This window comes from Amblyomma mixtum, chromosome 1 (assembly GCF_055824585.1).
Source record: "Amblyomma mixtum isolate Tamu chromosome 1, ASM5582458v1, whole genome shotgun sequence".
Lineage (NCBI taxonomy): Eukaryota > Metazoa > Arthropoda > Arachnida > Ixodida > Ixodidae > Amblyomma > Amblyomma mixtum.
Window position 1 is genome coordinate 85,739,595 of NC_143012.1, and position 19,874 is coordinate 85,759,468.

The 19,874-nt window shown below is 48.4% G+C and overlaps 1 long non-coding RNA gene across 1 annotated transcript in view; it reads left to right on the forward strand.

Moving 5' to 3' along the window:
* Positions 1-12,223: 12,223 nt before the first annotated feature.
* LOC149367099 (uncharacterized) overlaps positions 12,224-19,874 on the forward strand; it is a 434,438-nt gene continuing 426,787 nt past the window's right edge. The window contains exon 1 of the long non-coding RNA XR_016284521.1: positions 12,224-12,370. This is a non-coding gene — a long non-coding RNA (uncharacterized LOC149367099). The remainder of the gene's footprint in view (positions 12,371-19,874) is intronic.

The window sequence follows — 19,874 nt, forward strand, 5'->3', positions numbered from 1 at the left end:
GCTCGAACCCATTCTGTTTCCAACTGGAACTTTCTTCCCGAGGCCATTTTGCAGTCCTCCAATTTCTGTAAAGCTCTTCAGAAGCATTTTCTTGAGTGAATGAGCGTTATTTCGTTATTCTGCTCATTGATTGCTACCCCATGTATATCCTTTGGTATTTGTCATTTTAAATTCCTTGTATAGCCCCTCCTGCATGGGTCAACATATTTGCCTGCATTATTTTGAAATAAAAAATAAAAATAAAATAAACAAGATGGCTATTTTATCCGATCTGAGTGAACGCGCGGTGAAAAAAAAATGCCTTAAAAACCCTGATGGCTTGAGACTTCTTTTCAAGATTGCGAGCGGGACGAAAAAAAAATTATAAATGCGGCATGAAGCGTTGCCGCATTACAAGAAAAATTACCACGAAACGCTAGCGTTGGGCCTGCAGGAAAGACCAGGTCGATATAACTGGCATGTTTTATTCGCGTGCTTTCGTCGAAATTAAAAAAAAAAAAAAGGTAGGCAGCGGTTCAACTCTGTCGAACCGGGTTTCTCTTAGCGAAAGCTAGAAGCGGCTTGCCGCATTGTTCGAAGATGTAGCTGACTCTACGTACGCTCCTCAGCGCTCTCTCATTCCTCGACAGCGTCTAAGCCAAGCGCACAGCTCCCATACCTGACGTCACAGCTGTCGTTTGAATCATGTTACACAACGTGATTACCACGTGGCCTTCTTACTACCTCTGCCGACAGCTTGCCAGGTCAAAATTCAATGTCGAAGTTCAAGATCAAATGTCAAGGTCAAAGGTCAACACTCCAAGTCAAGGTTCAAGGTCAAATTTCATTTTTTATTTCATTTATTTTCTCCTTAAAGGCCCGAGGGCATTACAAAGGGGAGGCGAATTAACATGATATATATTTCTTGAGCGTGGAAAAAGGTGAAGAGAAAGATATAAAAAACAACGAAGGCAAGCAAAAACAAAAGCAAGAAAGAAAAGATACAGTAAAAAATGCAGAAATACATCTAAGTGAAATAACAGCAAGCAAGCAAAAGAAACAGCAAGCAAGCAAGAGAAACAAAAATTACACTAAGGCGCAGAAGTGCAACTAAACGTAGTAACAAAAGAATATTAAGCGGACAGTCTATTCAGGATGGCTGAAGTTTTAGCTTATTACGGAATTGATTTGTGTCTGTGCATTCGGCTATGGTTTCGGGTAAGGAATTCCATAAGACTATTGCATGATGATGAAATGAGCTACTCATTGCAAGGGTGCGGGTGGAAATTCGTGCTAGACACTGGCTGTGGCTTAAACGGGATGATCTTCATGGTCAAATGTTTTAGGGGAATCCCCCAAGGTGGAGTAAATTTGTAATAAGGGAGTAATTACTCACTGGCATCCACCCAAATTTCTGAGAAAGCTGTATAGCTTTCCTTTGTAGCCGTATGGCTGCGCTTGGGTGGATGCCAATGAGTAATTACTCCCTTATTACAAGAACAGGGTGAGCTCACGGGCTAGTTGGTTATTCATAATAATTTTTTCAACAGCGCATGCTACACGAGGACACAAGACGAGGAAACACACACACGAGCGCTGAACTGCAACTTTATTTGAGAAAAGGCGCCAACCTCCACATATATACCCTCAAGGAACCGCCCACTAGGGTAAAAACTAAAATCACTGCACGTGTCAAGCCACAAGCAAGAAAAAATATTCAAGAGTTAAGCATACAATACAAGGGTGACCAAGACCGGCCCCCCAGCGCCTTTCCAGACTGTGCCGGAGAATCAATGCAAAGACAAAAATTAACTCCGGTTGTACCACGCGGCACAGAGATCCCTTGGTCACGTGCGCTGAGGGTGTAGTCTACTCGATCCCTCTTTCTTGTGGGAAGGCGTACATCGGCCAAACAGGCCGATGTATTAATGAAAGATTAATGGAGCATCGTAGGGATCTATCTGGTTCATCACTCAGGAACTTGCCAGTGCACTGCAAGAATTGCAAACTTAAACTAGGTTCTAATGAACAATGCACCCCTATGTTCAAAAGAACAACCATTCTGAAGAAATGCCCCTACCAGCTGACTCGCGAAATAATAGAAGCAGCCAAGATTTGTAACCTCAAGAGTGAATGCGTTAGTACGCCTTCTGTTTCTCTGTCAAACAAAGAGATAGCGTTCCTGTCTGGTTTTATGTGATTTTGACCTGGTTTTTTCCGGTAGTTCTTCCTTCGTTTTTACTTTTGCTTTTACCCTCCTTTTTGTAGCTCTGTTTTATCTCTTTTAGTCTTCGTGTTAGCACTTTTTACATCTCATTTGTCACCACTTTTTTAGCAGTGTTAGTTGTTGGCCCTCATGCACTTCAGATGTTTTTTCGCCTCGGTCATCATCATGCTTAGTTACCGCGATTTGTGCTTTTACCACTTTTAAAAACGATTTCTGCCCACTGTTTGTTACGCAAAAAAAGGGCAAGTGAAATAATTTCTTCTCGCTGCTTCTTGTAATCTTTCTTCCTTTTTTGCGGTCTTGGTCACCCTTGTATTGTATGCTTAACTCTTGAATATTTTTTCTTGCTTGTGGCTTGACACGTGCAGTGATTTTAGTTTTTACCCTAGTGGGCGGTTCCTTGAGGGTATATATGTAGAGGTTGGCGCCTTTTTTCAAATAAAGTTGCAGTTCAGCGCTCGTGTGTGTGTTTCCTCGTCTTGTGTCCTCGTGTAGCATGCGCTGTTGAAAAAATTATTATTACAAGATCTTCTTAGTGGTGTTGTTAGTAGCTCATGTGTGGGCCGAGGGTCCACTAAGTCGATCGCGCATGGTTGGGTATATACCCATAGCAACACTAGCCATGACTTATCTCAAGGTCATTTCAAGGCTCATGGCAAAATGCGTAGTGTAGCTGTCGCTACAAAATAAGTGTGCGACTTCTGCTATTGGCTGGGAGTTCGCGGTGGCGCCAACACACCGACACCAACGGCGGCTAACCGAAGTGCTCCTGCGAGATGCCTTTCCACTCAACACCGAAACAGAACAAATTCAGCTCGGATAACCACGGTGTCGCAACTCACCGTACAGCCGTGGCGTGCCACTCTGCTGCTCCTGTGGGTGCGCGCCCACAGCCTGAGCCCCGAGGGGCCCAGGGGCGGCGGCGCCCTGGCGGCCCAGGCACCGACGTATAGAAGCGGGTACTGTTTCGCGAATGCCATGCCATCGCAGTCCACGAAACACCCCTGGTTTGGCTGGATTCCCCCACGGTGGCGCCACTCACCGGCATCCGCTGCATACAGCTACCATGCTCCTGTAGGGTGGGCCCCCCGGGGCTCAGGCTGGAGACGCGCAGGCGCACGGGCCAAGTTTGCCGGGCCAACGAAGCTCAGGCGCCGCTTCGGAGTCCGCGGTGTCGCCACACACCGACACCCAAGGGCCTTCTAAGGTGCTCCTGCGGGATCCTGGTTCGACGTTTTGAAGTGGAGGGCATTCGGCTCGGAAACCCACAGTGTCGCCACTCACCGACACGCCGCATAAATGAGACGTGCTCCTGTGGGAGGATGAAAGGCAGGAAATCAGGTTCGGCCCACCTGGGCTACCTCTCTCTCCTGGCCGGCGTCAACCTCACAACTCCTCCAGTGTCTTCACCACTGACGAGCCATGTCATCCGGGCCATAGAAGGCTAGTTCCCTCTCTTATGTCTGAATGGTCCACACGTTCAGTGATGCCAAGGTGCGCAACCCATCGTGTCGCCCTGAGAGCCACACGCAATGGAATGCTGGAACTTCTGGCGTCAACATACCCAGCCATTGTGGACAAAATCGTTTTTGAGCGGAAAACCCTTTATGTACGCAATTTTTTCATATAAGGTATCCGCAGATCACCCGACCGCAGTTTTGTATTTTTTTCTATTAACTTCCTTGCTATCGTCAAAAGCGGTGACTGATTTTATAAGAGAGTCTTTACTGCTTGATGCGATCGGTGGAAACATTTTAAAAGAAATATTTTGCTACATATGAGAATAATAAGTCATTACCTTCAATATTTCCATAACAGTATCTTACAATTTTCCATTTTTCAAAATTTTTCCCCAGAAAGCTGCACATGACTGTAGCAAATAGGAGACAGCCCTGAAGGGAGACGAAGGAAGGCTGGTGAAGCGTACGAAAGGGCCTCCCAAGCCATAGAGACTGATGCGACAACACGACGCCTTGCCAGTTTAGGAGGCGATTACCAGCTAGGCTCTTTGGAACTCTCTCTCGGGATGCGCTTGCCACTTCTGTTTCCACTTTTCCTCTTTCATTTTATAAGTTTTCCTTTCCTCCTCATCAGACTCTTGTAAATAAACCAATCTACAAGCAGAATCGAGCAGTTACGAGCACTTCACTACAGAAACAATAGGGCTTCGAACGGTTTTCCCATACAGAAGTCCTGGCATGTGCGGAGGGGAGGAGGATCACAGCCGCCCTTCACACCTCTGAAAATCCCCCACTGCTGAGACTTTTAGAATGAAGCTCTTCACTGACAGCCAGCTAGGAAGATCAACTAATCGACTTGTTACTCAAGGCGATAATAAAAGCCTTTCAATAAAAGAAAAATATGTCACTGCGCGGTTTCCACCAACAAAATGAACTTGAACCAAACTTTTGGAGCTGCTCTTTTGCATGTAAACAAGAGCTTGACTGCTAAAATTGATCAATATGACAAGCATTTTAGCGAAAAAGGCGGATAACACGCTTTTTTTCGCGATTTATTGCCGTATCGTTGCACCTGGTGGCCGCCTGTGGAAGCTGTGACTAGACGTCATAACACCCGCGCGCCCACCGTTCCCGCAGAAGCACGATTGCCATCGCTACTCGCGGCTTTTCCATGTCTGTCGTCTGCTCACGGCGTACACAGATATGTCAAAATGTTAATCGATGCTGTCTACATACCATAACCGTATGCACGCTTACGTCCGCTAAATACAGCTACTTTTTCCGATCCTTGTGCCATTTCTAGCATTCTCGCTTTTAAAACAGAAGCGCGACGATGTTCAGACTAGTGGCGCCATCTGGTGGTTAGGAGGGGAAGCATTGTTGTCAACAAACCGACACCCCTCTTAGCCCAAAGGGGGCAGAATCGTCACTCTAAATAAAAAATAAAGCAAATTTATTACTCGTAAGTTTTCTTATGTGCAACAGGAGATGAAGCGAAAGACACGGGGCCCATTTATGGCCTGTGAACGCGCTGAAGAAGCCAGTAATAACGACGCAACCAGTCCGAAGCGAGGTTTCATGCATCGAAGGGCGCCGCCATATTTGTCGCCGCGGGAGGGTGTCATGACGTCACGCTTTCCACCTCGCGCTGACCGGGAGGGCTTGGCGCGCGCTCATAAAACATCGAAAATAAAACCATCCGTTGAAAAATATGCGCAGTGACGACTAGATTTCGGTGTAATCACATTCCGAGAATCTATATTCAGCCTTTTTGTTCAATTTTCAGATTTTGCTTCAGTATCCCTTTAACTCAAATCCAGAGGAGGGTTTCGACTGTTAATAACGTTAGACTGGGAACTAGACGTTACGCGAAGTATGCATGGCACGCGGTCGAACCAAGACCGCAAGCGGAATAATGGCGAGTATGGACGTGTTCGTAAAGACACCCAACCGGTCAATGGCCTGTGAAACGTCAAAACGGACCTGCCGCTCCAGAAATCTCGGTCGCCTATGCCGGTCAGCTTTCTCTGATTAATTCGATGAGCCAGGAACCTTAGGTTCATATTTTTTTAAAGGCGAAGCCCTTTAATGGCTCCTGCTCGCGGAGTCCGTCCGTGCGCTGGTGTTGACATCTCGAGTATCTTGGTATTGACATCTCGAGTACCCTTAACTGGTCTATCCATATAACGCGGATAATTAACAATGCTCATAAAACTCTCGCCTACCTTCGTCGTAATTTACGTCTAGCTTCACCAGCAGTTAAATTATTAGCTTATAAAACATTAATTCGGCCAAAGTTAGAATACGCATCTGCCATCTGGGACCCCGCTCAACTTAACCTAACTAACTGTATTGAACTTGCCCAAAATCGCGCCGTTCGATTCATCTACTAAAACTACTCATACTCCACCAGTGTTACTTCCCTCAAAAATAATGCATGCTTACCTAACCTCAAGCAACGTCGCACAGGTGCAAGGCTGCGCTTGTACCACAAAATGTATCATAACTTTTCTTCCAACTGTCCTATTCAGCCTGCTCATCATTCTTCAGCCCGCACAAGCCACCAAAATGCCGTTTACCCACCCCCTGCTCGCACCGTGACCCATCTCCATTCCTTCTTCATCCAAACAGCGCGTGACTGGAACAGTCTTCCCACAAGTACCATCCTTCATACAAACCCGGACCATTTTAAGAAAGCCATCGAAAAAATGTTATTAACACCTGGTTGCTAGCCCACCCCTCATGTAAAGCCCTCATCCGAGGGCCCTTGAGGTATGTGTAATAAATAGATAAATAAATAAACTTTGCCCTCTCCTCCGCGCAGCGGCGCAACCTCCTTTCCTCCTTAGCAACCGGCGCGCCCGTGAGAGGCGCAGCTGCGCATAGCAACCATGACGTCACGCAGTAGCGGTAGTATGGTGGCTAGACTATGGCGGTAGAACGAGCGCGCGCGCGTCGGCGGTGGCAGCTGCACTGCCGCTCCTTCGCCAGACGTCTCGTTGCAGTCGAGTGAGTGGGACGCATGGCTCCGAAGCGGCCCAGTGATTCCGCGCCAAGCGGTTCGGGGAAGCGACAGTGTGATGACCACAGGGCTTTAGCCAAGCACACTTCAGGATTTCCAAAGTGCCTTCGGTAATTTTTTTTTTTCAAAGACGGTTAGTTCTGCGGGCATGTGCGCCACAGCTTCTCCGGTGCATCATTCAAGGTTATACCGCTCCTTGTTTTCGTCCACACACTCACCGAGGTTTCGAGATGAACGAATGATACGTGGCGGAGTAATACGGTTATGCGGGCGCATACATCCGCAGCCTCTGCTGCGTTGCGATAGAAAGCTCGGAAAGTATCACGAAAAGGCCTGCCTTGAAGAAGCCGACGTGCATAAGTGCGCTGTTTTTAACGATATTAGTTCCACCTCTGTATGAATTTGTATTCGCTGCAGTAATATGGGTCGTCCACGCACAGGAAACGTAGGAAAACGACTGCAACCTGTGTGGCCATGAGGTTCGCTGAAATGGACCGGATGTTGTAACGGACCAAATACTGCTTCAAGCAAGCAGGCTTAGCAGACGACGTACATACCAGAAAGACTGAGCTAACTCAATGAAGAGAAACTGCTGGAGTGGCGTCATCAGACCACGCAGGATGTTCGCATATCGGCTATTTTATGCCGAATAAATCATGCATTCAGTATTTTATCCCACCCGGTTCACATGAACTATTCGTGTGCAAGCTTGTTTATATGCTTCATTAGTTGAGCGTGATAATTAAGAAGCTCATATTCCCTTAATATTCGTTATCAACTCAGCGAGCTAGAATCTTTAAAGCACGCCTATTGTTTGTGATCGTGTAAATAAGCTGAATATTGTAAGTGGCAACAGGTTCACACAGCGCGACTGTGAGAATTATATATTATTTAACTGTTGCTGTTTTTTATGTATACCAATGATATTTTTCATGATCTGTCATGCAAAATGCGTCTGTATGCAGATGATTGCGTCATTTATCACAGCGTCAAGTGTTCCTCTGACCATGATTATCTCCAGAGCAATTGGACTGTATAGAGCTCTGGTGTATTAAGTGGCAGATGTCTCTTAACCCCACTAAGTGCCAATTTGTCTCGTTTACATGTAAACGCAACCCACCCCTGTTCAATTATTCTTTAGACGCTGTACAGCTGTCGCGAGTGAGCGAATACGAATATCGGGGGGTTTATTTTTCACCTAAACTAACCTGGAATAAACATGTCGAATACACATCAGCAAGGGCTTGCAAGATGCTAAACTTCATTAAACGTAATTTCAGAAAAGCGCCTGCCAAAATTAGAGAAATGCGTTACTTTAATAACGTAAGATCTATTTTGGAGTACGCCGGTACGTTTTGGGAACCCCACACTAAACTTCTTTCCGACATGCTTGAAAGGACACAAAACCGTGCAGCTCGATTTGTCTACAATAATTACAACTTCACGTATAGCGTTACATTACTTGGGGACGGTTTGGAATGGGAACTATTAAGCAGGCGCAGAAAAAACATGCGGTTAGTATGCTCTACAGAATGTATTTCGGAACAGTTAAAGTACACAGAGAAGCTTACTTTTTGCCTCCTCATTTTGTTTGTGAGAGGTGCGATCACCAACTAAAAATAAAAAAATTTAATTGTCGGACCAATTCGTTATTCATTTTTTCCACACCCCGTCAGCGATTGGAATCGACTTCCACAGAAAATTGCTGAACGTCACAGTGAAGCATTGTTTCGGGGCTTTGTTGTCAGATGTGTAGCTGCTTGCATGGGGTCTTCGTTTAATTTGCTCGTTCATGCCTTCCAATTTTTGTTGCGTTAGCAACACTACGCCAGGTTTTCGCCTCATCGCGTAGCCGGTGGCCGGTAGGCACAAATGGCCTTGAACAGCCGTTGCCTAGCAACCGTATCAGCCGAGCTCCGCCAGGTGGCGTCGCCGACGTCGGCGACGTAGAGTAGTTCCCGTAATGTGAACTACACTACGTCATTTATAGCTTCGTCTTTTAGCAACGACAATGGGGTAATCTCCCCAAGTGAGGCGGCAACACAGGACAGCACAATAGAGAACAGCTTACAACTGACTAGTCTTAACTGGGAAAAGGCGGAAGCGAATATTCCTAAAACCACATCCGCAGGGATAGACGAAATTCCAATTAAGCTGATTAATGAACTTGGCCCAATAAGCAAGGCAGCGCTGATAAAAGCATTGGAGACAGTCATAACAAATCAGCAAATTCCGCACAGCTGGAGACAGAGTAAAATGAATTTGATTTATAAAGGGAAAGAAGATAAGATGAACATAAAATCCTTCCGTCCGATTACGATAACATCTGTTATGTACAAGCTGGCAATGCAGTCGGTAAAATTAAAAATGCAGTCATGGGTAGAAGGCAGTCGGATACTCGGAGAACTTCAGAATGGGTTCAGAAGGGGTAGGCGCTTAGATGATAACCTCTTCGTGCTTACCCAATGCATAAAAATAGCTAAGGCGGAAAACAGACCTCTGTATTTAGCCTTTCTGGATATAAGCGGTGCATACGATAACGTGAACAGGGAACTCCTGTGCAGCATATTAAAAGATTTAGGTATCGGTTATGAGGTAATTATTTTCTACAAGAAATCTACCGAGATAATGAAGTTGAAATTACATGGGAAGGGAAAAAAAGTACAACTGTGGGGGTACAGAAAGGATTAAGGCAAGGGTGTCCTCTATCACCGCTGCTGTTCATGCTGTACGTGATAAATATGGAAAGAAGGCTAGAAGAAAGTAATCTAGGTTATAATCTGTCGTACAGATTAGGCGGTAATGTAGTTGGGCAGCGACTCCCGGGTTTAATGTATGCGGACGATATTGTACTGTTAGCAGATAGCCAGGAAGATTTACAAACTTTGGTTAATTGCTGTGGAGACGAAGGAGACGCTCTAGGATTCAGTTTTAGCGCAACTAAATCAGGTGTGATGACTTTCAACGATACAACTGATCACGTGCTTACAGTACAAGGCCACGAAATACCCAAAGTGGCCGAATACAAATACCTCGGGATATGGCTAAGCGAAGGGCAGATATACACGGAAAAGCATGAACAGGCTCTTAGGGCAAAAGGACGAAGAGACGCCGGGATAATGAAACATAGGGCATTATGGGGGTACAACAAATATCAAGTACTAAGAGGTATTTGGAAAGGAATAATGGTGCCGGGGTTTACTTTCCGCAATGCGGTTCTGTGCTTAAGGGCAGAAGTTCAGTCGAAACTAGACGTAAATCAGAGAGCTGTTGGAAGATTAGCACTTGGTGCCCACGGCAAAACCACAAACGAGGCAATACAAGGGGATATGGGCTGGGCACCGTTCGAAGCACGGGAAGCTATGAGTAAAATACTATTGTACAAAAATCAGCGCTTACGAACACGGACAGAGGACAAGGAAAACAGACTGACGGCGCTGTTTCCCTTGTCCTCTGTCCGTGTTCGTAAGCGCTGGTTTTTGTACAATGGATCACCACCAACTCGCCCAATCCTCAGTTATTCTGCAGTAAAATACTATATGAAGAACGCCTGAGGAAATTGGATGATAACAGGTGGGCAGCTAAGGTATTTAAAAATCTCTGCCTCTCCCGTAACCGAGAGTAGAGTAAGCATTAAACGTTTACGGGCATAACACATTGGTTGTAGATGGTACTAGTCAAAATCTTGAAACGGGTCTAGTGTTCAACACACCACACCACTCTCTTCTTGTTGCATCGAAGCGATTGCCTGCAGTAGGCAGCCGCGAACCGTGGCGGTCTTGTCGCTTTCGGGAGCGGCCGCATAATCATGGCGTTGTCGGCAGGGGCGAGCAGTCTTCTGCTGTGGCGTATCACTCGCAAAGCGATCCCTTTCCGCAAGACGTTTCCTACCTCTCCTTTCATCAGGCTCCATTGCTCGGCTTAAGCAAGCAGCTGTGACGGTGGTGGCATTGAAATAGAGGATGATGCAGAAGCGTACGCGGACACTATGAGACGCAGGCCTGACAAGAATGTATATGCAGCGCGTCTGAAGGCCAAGCGGCCGGTCTTTTACATGCGTGAGTGTGGGACCACAGCGCAATCCTTGGGGACGGCGCGGAAGCAGTTTTTCAGCCAAAAGCCCTTCTCGCCCTGGAGCTCCCCTCTTGCTCTCGTCTTGTCTCGTTAAATCTCGTACGGTGCCCGGATGTTCGCGTTTCAGTGCCCAGATGAGTGGAATTCAGTGCCCGGATGAGTGAAATTCAGTGCCCGGATGTTGGCTCTCGTTCTCGGCGTGACGTTACCACACTGCCGACAACGGGAGCTAAAAGCATTTCATGCTTAATACTTATACAGGAAGAGCCTTGACTCCCAGGGGCGGAAAAGAACTATAAAACTAACCAGTAAGTATGCCGGTCATGAGGACGGAGAAAGAAAGAGCATTAAACGACAGGTTAAGAAGTCGGAAGTTAAAAATTGGATTAATTCAATGAAAAAGAAACATAGTGTAGAACTATATCGAAACTGGAAAAGGCAGATCAGGAAAGAATTCTTCTATGATAACTCAAGAAGCAGTGCCCTACTTTTTGAAGCTAGGTCAGGGTGTCTTACCCAAGCAACCACAGATATCCGTCGGACGTACGAGCTAGATCCAAACGTCCTTTGCCGAAATCGGACGTCCATCGGACGTACGAACACAATCCGATTTCGGATATCCGTATTCGTACGTCCGCCGGACGTACGGACAGTGTCCACTTTTGTATATCCGCATGGGAGACGAGGTGTACGTCCGAAGGATGTAAGGCCGAGTATTTTCCCAGACCATGAGTATGGACGTTTTTTTATTTCACAGAAAATTTGCGTCTTTCGTGTATGTATACTGTTTTATTTGCATCAGTTGGAGGGTTTGACGCGAAGATGTTTGTAAATTGGTGCGATTCCACTCCTACCTGCAGTGCAAGAGCCGCCAACGAGCTGAACTTATCTATAGTCGGATACAACTGAAGTCTGCAGTGAAGCTCCGCCCACATTCGGCCTCCGCGCACAGAATTCCTACACGACAAAAAAGTAGTACACTGCTTAAACATTTCTTGTTACCTAAACAAGAAGCTTATCCCAATAAAAAAATTGCGAGCTCTAGTATTCTGACACGTGGATTGTTTGATATAGTCAGACATTAAAAGCCTGACTTCGTTTACTGTTGCGATTAGCCAGCGGAGTAATACAGGACGCCGTGGACCGCGGCCCAGTGTCAGCAACTGAGGAGAAGCAGGTGTTGCAGAATTTTGCAAGAACTCAATGACTAGTTTTATATTTATAAAACTTCTCCAAATTAGTGGAGTTCTGCGACATGTCCACCGTTTTGGTAGCTAAACTTACCATTGAAAGCATTCGTAAGTATCAAAACTCCCGTGCATTCTGCTATCACCATCATCATAGATGTCAGTTCGCGGTCAGTCCAATCCAATCCATCAGTATGGCTCCGTAGAGCGGTTTATTTGTCGCGTAGTGTTGTCGCGCAGAGCTTTATAGCTCTGGTATTATAATGTGTGGCTTTGTTCGGTCTGTGGACGAAAGTAGTATGTAACTTAAGCAATTCGAAAGATACGAGGAGCGCCTGAAGGTCTTCTGGAGCACCGGAATCCCGTACTGCGTCGACCTTGGTTTAAAGAAGGCTTAGTGCACATGTGATTGCCTACGAAGGTATGTATCCAGTACACTTCTTGGAACTTGCTTCTAGGACAATGCAGCATGCTCATATAACATTCGTTCACAGGACAGTGGGAGCAGTAAGCGCGAGGAGATGGCTTTAAAAAATGTGTGTGCTGTTCTCACACTTTCGGGAGCCTACATCACATAGCTGCGGGAGCCCTCAACTCGCGCGGCTAATTCCCACTCCTCTTCAAAGTTGCGGGACGGAGTATTATCGCATCTTGTTAATTTTTAAGGCATCGCTTGTTTCACAGTGCCTGTATAAAGAGTGACAACGCGCGAAAGGCAGACCATAGGAAGCACGTGTAGTTCGCAGTGGTTCGCAGCGGAAGCTTTGCGGCTTTCTGTGCGCAGTCGCGTACACTGCTGCGCAGGTTAGTGCCGTAAGGCCCATGAGAATAAATAAAGAGCAGATACATTGTCAAATGTGGTGTGGAAATGTGAGAGCTGTTATTGCCTTATACTTATTGAGGTGTTTGTTGAAGTGCATTCTTGCAGCACTTCTATTGGTTCCAATGTTTTTAACTTGGGCTGCTGCATTGTGCCATTTGTTTCACATGACTGATGTTTGCCGCGTTCTTTTTTATTTCAGAAATCCTGTGGGTGGGAAGATTACGGATGTTTGTCCCAAGCTTGCCACATTTGAAGAGTCACATTTAAGAAATTTTCCGAATATAACCCATTGCTCTGCTGATGAATCATCAACCACGATAAAATATGCGTGCTATGCATCAAATTGTTTTTGGTTTTATTGCATTGCGCGGAGTGAAAAAAGCACGCATGCACCATACATGCGAATATTCGAGAAAGATCCGCCAATGGACGTACTCAACTGGACGTCCGTCGTCGGGCGAACCGTATACCTTTGACCACCTTTCGGACGGCCGACGGACGTCTACCGGCTGTTTGCGGATGTTCAGCGGACGTACAGAACATCCGAAACAGACCTCTGTCGGCCGTCCGAAGGATATCGGTGGTTGCTTGGGATGCCCGTTTCCACCTCTGGCACTGCTTTAAGAATGAGCCTGAATGAGGATAAATAAACATGATGCCATGTTTGGGATCTGTTTTTAGTAAATATTTACTCCCTTGTAAAGGAGTAAATGTGAATACTCCATTTATATGGAGTATATGAAACACCCCTTTGGGTGTGCATTAGACAACCAGCCATTAACTTCCTCTTGGGTGTTTTTTTGTTAACAGTGTACGCAGCTGCCCTCCGTGCTGGCCTGCCTCGATTACACCCAGATGACTTGGTCTCTGCACCAACCACTATGCCCGCCCATAGACATTCGCCTGTGTTGCCATAGACAGCACAAACATTCCACTTACGTCAGCCTCTGTCCTTGCCACAGAATTAACCTCCGCTGAAGCGATCGCCCTTGCCATAAAAAATGCAACAGCGCTCATATATTCACAGACTCTCAAGCCACCTGCCGAGCGTATACAAGCGGCCGTGTCGCACGACAGGCGCTACGCATTCTGGGACACGCTCTCCATCCAAAACCACTTCATCACCTGTGTCCCCGGCCACGAGGGCCTTGATGGAAACGCCACGGCGGGCACCTTAGCTCGAGAATATACTCACCTATACCATTTACATCGCCCAAATCCAACACTTTACGAAGAGAAATGTCCATGGTGTGGCGACACCCCGACCTTAACACATATAGTATGAACATGTCCCCAAAAACCCCACCTTCTAAGTCCGCGTAATGCGGCCTTGGAGCTGTGTGAGATGAAGCTGACCAGCGCACGCCTCGACGACCAGGTAGCGCTCCTTCTCATCGCCGTATCCTGGTCGAAATCAAGAGGAAGAAATAGGCTGGGCAGGGCATGTAATGCGAAGGCAAGATAACCGCTGGTCCTTAAGGGTAACGGAGTGGATTCCAAGAGAAGGCAAGCGTAGCAGGGTGCGGCAGAAGGTTAGGTGGGCGGATGAGATTAAGAAGTTTGCAAGCACATGGTGGCCGCAGCAGGCAAAGGACAGCGTTAATTGCAGAGGCATGGGAGAGGCCTTTGCCCTGCAGTGGGCGTAGTCAGGCTGATGATGATGATGATTTCGATCCATATTGCTGATTGAGAAAATTTAAAAACAAGGGTTCACCTTTCATATTGACGGCCTTCAATTATGCCAGCTTCGTCGACAGCTGTATAGACCTGTTCTCTTGCTCACAACAATAAAATAAAACGTTGAGGTGAACGGCCAAGTCTGAGTCCGTCAAGACTAGCTCATGCACTAAAGTCGCGATCGTTTAACAAAGGCCGCAAGCAACCCTCTGACACGTTCGCATTCGCATCTTCGTGGCAGTGCTCCCTATGCTTGATGTTCGCGATTGACAAACTGCGGAGCAACGTGTCACAGAAGGACACGATAGCTCGATCGTCAGTCGTGCTGTTTCTTTTTCTACAGATTGTGTAGTGCTCACAAAAACGTACTGCGCACTAAGAGACGAGGACACAAGGAAGTGAGACACATATGGGACACACGAGGATGAAATGACCCGCTCTTACTTGCCGTTAGTCCACAAAATCGGAGCTTTCGCACTCGGACCTACTCACCACACCTGCCTATAGTGTCGTGCGACGGCCGGTATCACAGTCGGCTGGTCAAGGGCCATTTCCCCAGGAGATCGTTTAAGTTTCAGAGGCCGGCTACGGGGAACCCACCACGAGGTCTCGGTTTCCCTGCCGCTGCGTCGCTAGCTGGACGGCACACCCTCATTTGCAGGAGGCAGATCGCAATCTACCTAAAAACATTTTGAATGTTTATACGGCGACTTCAGAGCAGGATTTCATGGATTCAACCTGAGTACGAACCCAGGCCCACGGTGGAAGAAACATATATTCTTCCACCGTGCCCAGGCCTGCCTCAGCCAGGCATCGGACATCATGAGCGCAACTGGCCCTCAGAGTTGCATGAAAAATCGCTGCTGCCTCTCATATGGGTCCCAGCCATATCCATCCCCACCACCTGCGTCGGACGCCCGGCAGCCCAAACCCTCCATTAGCCCGTCCAGCTGCCGGGGCGGACGTCATGCCTGTGCCAAATCGGATTCTCCCCCCATAGCAGTAAAGAAACGCGCGCTAAATAGAAAAAAGAAAGAGACAACAAAAAATCAGGATGAACGCGACATGAGCCACGATAGAAAGAAGTTGACCACGTCAGTTGAAGAACAGGAGGAAGAATGGATCTGAAGGGTCGAAAATAGGCCAGTGGGGCATTTTCGCACGTTTCCACCATGCTTGCCAATGGGGCCCCGGAATAGGGGCTCCACTTAGTATTGTTAGGGGAAAGGGCTAATATGGCCTACCCCAGTCACCTCTCTGTAGAAATTTATTGCACGATAAATGTTTTTCACCACCACTCCAGCCGAGCCACCACCGCTGCCACGTGCAGATAGAGAAGAGTTAAATGATCAGAGGAAAAAGTTGGCTGAGGCTTAGCTAAGGTTAAAGGGCCACTGACCAGGGTCCGGACATTTTTGAAAAACAAGCCCACTGCATAGATGAGACATCGAAGATAACCTCTGCAAAATACTAGAGCCATGCGCGCCCCGAAAAGCTGCGAAAATTCAAATCAAAGCCCGCTCGTTCTTTCCTTCAACAAAAACGGCCCGCCCCACTACTCTGAACCCCGTTGACGCCATGGAGGGTTACTTTTGCTAAAGGCACTCCATTGGTGCATCGTTCTGACTGACGGGAGAAGGTTGGGCGTAGCCTTGGCGTCGCGTCGTCTGCACAACGCTTTCCGCAGCGCCTTCTGTTCTGGTTCATGCCTACAAACCCGCATGAAGGAACAAAAAAAAAACTGCGGAGGGAGCGTGCGGCGACAGCCTTGAACCCTAGTCATAAAAAGTAAAAAATAGTAAAACTGAGGGAGTTGGTTGGAGGAGCGAGAGTCAGGTGGTGGCTGCGGCCACGCGCGACCGCGCGAGTTGGGGCCCAGCTTTTCCTCCATGACGTCACGCGCCGGCGCAGCGCCCCTAGCGGGAGGAGCGGGAGTCAGGTGGTGGCTGCGGCCGCGCGCGACCGCGCGAGTTGGGGCCCAGCTTTTCCTCCGGCTGTCGTGACGTCACGTGACGTGGTGCACTCAAGGTCAATGGTGGCTGCCCGGTCGCACCCAAGGGCTGAACTGAGTGATTGCAATATGCAACGCATAAAAACAGATAAGCGGCCGAAGCCGCGATCTCCGCGCCTGTTCTATGGGAAAGCGCACCTTATATACCCCTCCTTTCAAATGCGCAGTGCGCACGGCTGCGGCGAAAGGTAAAACGGTGGCGAGGAGGAGAAGCGGCGGCGCACATGCGCAGTAGCCTGCGCCGTGCGTGACGTCAGTCCGGGGGATACGGCTGACGCGAAGCGTAGTGTTGACGAGCCTAGTGAAGCATTTCGCTTGAAAACAAATGTGCCTAAACCAACGTACCTCGACGACGTTGCCAACGGAAACGCAGGAATGAAATAGAAGGCTGCGAAAGCTGCAACCATGAATTCAACGCAGCCTCCTTTGCTGCGCCTTAACACAGCACAGCGAACGCTCAGACACACGCATTACATCCTCGTAACGATGCTGTGATTTGTATTTTGTTGTGACTAAGTGTGCGGATAGGACTTCTTGGAACTAGACCTGCCCGGGGGGGACGTCTCGAGGTAGGAGCCGCGGCACGACGCACCCACGGTGCAGCAGACTGTGGTTGCGGCACAGTCCGGCGTGGGAGGCGAGATCGACGCGCAAATAATCCGTTGAGGGGAGGAGTCACAAGCGACGCGAACACAACACAGAACCGCTGCGACAGGAAGGCTAGGCGACGGCGAAGTAGGTAGAGCAGGCTAAGTTTATTTATTTATTTATTTATTATTAGTGCCTCAAGTGCCCCTTGGTGTGGAGGATTACATGAGGGATGGGCATAATGTTCAAGTGAAGAGTGTGGTTCAATGCCAGTCTTGAAGGAATGTGGGTCGGAGTGGTGCACAGCGTCGACAGGCAGTTTGTTCCAGTCCCGAGCGGTCTGAACAAAAAACGAACGAAGATGGGCTATGGTCTGTGCTGGGGGCGGATAGACGGCTTTAGGATGGCTGCTGCGACTTGATTGTCGATGAACTGGTAAGATTGCTGAAACATTGAGTGGTGTATGGTAGAACTTGTGAAAAAGGCACAGCCTGAAGATGCACGTCGCTTTTCAAGATTAGTAAGATTAGCCCGTGATTTGAGTGCAGTGACACTGGAATGATAGGAGTAGTCTGAGAAAAAAAAATGGCTGAGGCTTAGCTTAGGTTAAGCCTAGTCAGATGCGAAGCATATTGTCGCCGAGTTGCATATCGAGCACGCCGCTTGGCTAGGCGTTCTTCACGCTCTTCATCAGTCTCTGTAGCACGCCGCAACTTTTGCTTCTCATTCCAACGAGCAGCCCTGTCTCCAGGAGGCATCTCTATCCCGTGTACGCCTAGCAGAGGCAGGCGCTCCTGCATCACGTGTTCACTACAGCGCACCTAGCGGATAAAGCATGAAACACATTGGTCGCGACGCCTCGCGCGACGGCGCGAGCTGGGGCCCCGTTTCTCATCTGCTGTGACGTCACGCACCACGTGGTCATCCTTGGTCACGACGCCTCGCACGACGGCGCGAGTTGGGCCCCCGTTTTTCATCTGCTGTGACGTCACGCATCACGTGGTATGACATGGAGGTCACGAAAGGTCAATGGTAACGACACCGCCGCGCTCGAGGAGCTGGGTTGGGCTATTTTAGTATGCTTCGCATAATAAACCTGGCAGCGCGATTTTGTGGAGCTTTGAGGGTGTTAGATTAGCTTGATGGGGATCCCAGACTGAGCATGCGTATTCTATTTTAGGTCTGATAAATGCAAGATAAGTAAGTGTTTTCACGGATGCAGCGTCTAGGCGCAAATTTCGACGGAGGCAACCAAGAGTGCGATTGGCTTCGTTCCATCACCACTCGCAGCAAGAGGGTGGGGGATCTCCGACGGTCCTTCCCGCCTACGACCGCAGTGGACGGCCACGCTCCAGTCGTCGGAGGCGCTGAGGGATGCAGGGTGCGTGCTCGGAGTCGCCCATTGCCACGAACTCCGCCGCCGCGTACACCGCCTCGAACAGCGGCATCTGTATAGGGCCGTGAAGCTGAGCAAAAGATTTGCGATGCGCCGCCGCTGCATCAGTTCCAAAAGGAATGGTGTAGGCACGCCGAGGCGCGCGGGAAAGCTGCTGCCTTGAATCCGTAGCTACTATAAGTCCACGACAGCACAGTGATGAGAGCAAATGCTGCCGTTCGGTGGGGCTTGCGCCCGCAACGACTGGAGCTGCGCGATAAAGGTTGCCCAAGATGACTTGCATCCAGCGAGGCGAGCAACGGGAGGTCATTAGTGCACCTCTGCTAGACAGCGGCCGCAGCAAGGACTGCCGACAGTCGTCTCATGCCATCAGGGTCTCCCGCACCATGTTGACGTTGGGCGGCAGCAGAGGAACCAACGGAAGACGGGCTCGACTCCGCTTCCGGCGGCGTGGTGAAAAGGCAGACCGCCGTCGTCCGCCTGCGGCTGGGAGCTGACGGACCACGCACTCTGTGGCCTACGTACGAGAAACGCATGCGCCGAGAGAGATGCGGGGTTCACCGTTTCCTTCGGCTGTTCGAACGAAACTGCTGCTTCATCTCTCAAAAGGACGAGTGGAAGAGCAAAACCTTCTCTCCCCTCAGCCTAATTGTGGCGCGAGGGAGTGAGAAAAGTGTGCGAGCAGGCGATTTTTATTTCTTGTTGAAAATCATCCGTGCCTAAACGTTATAACCAGTTACCTCTCTGGGACCAAAATGATGGGATTAATTTTTGTTGGTGCTTAACACACCCCACAAAGCGTTTCTAGAACCTCAGTGGGAGCCATGCTTTTTGCTTGTGTTTCTATGTCCTGCCCATACGCTCTAGAAACGTTTGATACATGTTGCATTGGGAGTGGGATATTCCATCCATTTTGGGCGCACATAGGGAGGTACGGTGCTTGCCGGAACGTTGGCGGTGGTGAGCCAAGGAAGTTTCTCGCGTCTGATGCTGCGGGAGCAAGTGATGCGCAGACCAGGCAGAAGAGAAGCAAGAGCCAAGTACCTACCCAAACGCTGGGATAATATATGCAGCACACAAAAAATTCAGGGGGAACTTTTTCTAAAGTGCGTAGAGGCGAAAGCGTTTTCTACACCACTTTGGCTGCCTCTTTGGCACTGGTGAAGGCAACACTGGATGATGTCGCATATAATGATGACTGATTACTAATGAATAGATAATTACTGATTAATGACTTAATTCGAAATAACTGCTAATTAATGACGCTTAAGCTTCGCCTTTAGGAGTGGAACGTGACAGCGTGTTGTAGCGCTGTCACGGAGTGCACGGAGTTCAGCGCTCCTGTCCGTAGTGTTCCGCCTTTTTCTTGTCCGTTGTGTTTTTTGCGCTGGTTCGTTCAGAAGCATGTCCTACCAACTAGCCCAACAACA